The sequence below is a fragment of the Tasmannia lanceolata genome, unplaced genomic scaffold (assembly GCF_043159265.1).
Source record: "Tasmannia lanceolata isolate RefF3 unplaced genomic scaffold, GAP_Taslan_0.1 ptg000012l, whole genome shotgun sequence".
NCBI lineage: Eukaryota > Viridiplantae > Streptophyta > Magnoliopsida > Canellales > Winteraceae > Tasmannia > Tasmannia lanceolata.
The window spans coordinates 57,098,615-57,099,341 of NW_027518689.1; the positions used below are offsets into that span (position 1 = coordinate 57,098,615).

The 727-nt window shown below is 39.8% G+C and overlaps 1 non-coding gene across 1 annotated transcript; it reads left to right on the forward strand.

Moving 5' to 3' along the window:
- Window positions 1-277: 277 nt before the first annotated feature.
- TRNAR-ACG (transfer RNA arginine (anticodon ACG)) lies at window positions 278-356 on the forward strand. The gene has a single exon. It is a non-coding gene; the product is annotated as a tRNA-Arg (tRNA).
- Window positions 357-727: the final 371 nt, after the last annotated feature.

The window sequence follows — 727 nt, forward strand, 5'->3', positions numbered from 1 at the left end:
CAAACTAAGAAGCAGATTCAGTCCTTCTTAGTGTTTAAGTCATGAGTTTGTCTAATGTCCTCGTTCCGTGTTTGTCAAAGTCTTTATTTGTTGAGTTGAGGTCAGTTTTTAGAGTTTTATTTAGTCAATGTCCTCCCAAAGTCGGGGTGACAAACAAATATAAAAAAAGGGGGAAAGAGAATTTGTGCCTCTTATTTATAATACAAAGCAGAGCAGTGTTCTGAATGTGGCACGCTCCTTTTTGTGGGTACTCCCGGGAACAGATCCAGTGGAGACGGGGTGGGGCCTGTAGCTCAGAGGATTAGAGCACGTGGCTACGAACCACGGTGTCGAGGGTTCGAATCCCTCCTCGCCCACAACCAGCCCAAAAGGGAAGGACCTTTCCTTTACCTATGGGGGTATATGATCTATTCGAAACTGCCACAGGTATGCGAATGATGCATAATTATTTCCGTATCAGAGGAGTAGCTGTTAATCTACCTCATGGATGGATAGATAAATGTTTGGATTTCTACGATTATTCTTTAACAGGAGTTGTTGAATATCAAAAGCTTATTACACGGAATCAGAAAATTATATTCCGAAATCATCATGACTATATTCATATATTCTAAATCCAAATCAAGCCGCGAACCAATCAATAGTTATGATTTGTAGTTATTGACCAACCAAAATGAAAGAAGCTTCACTCCTTTAGATCAAAAATGAATCTTAGTCATTGGTAATC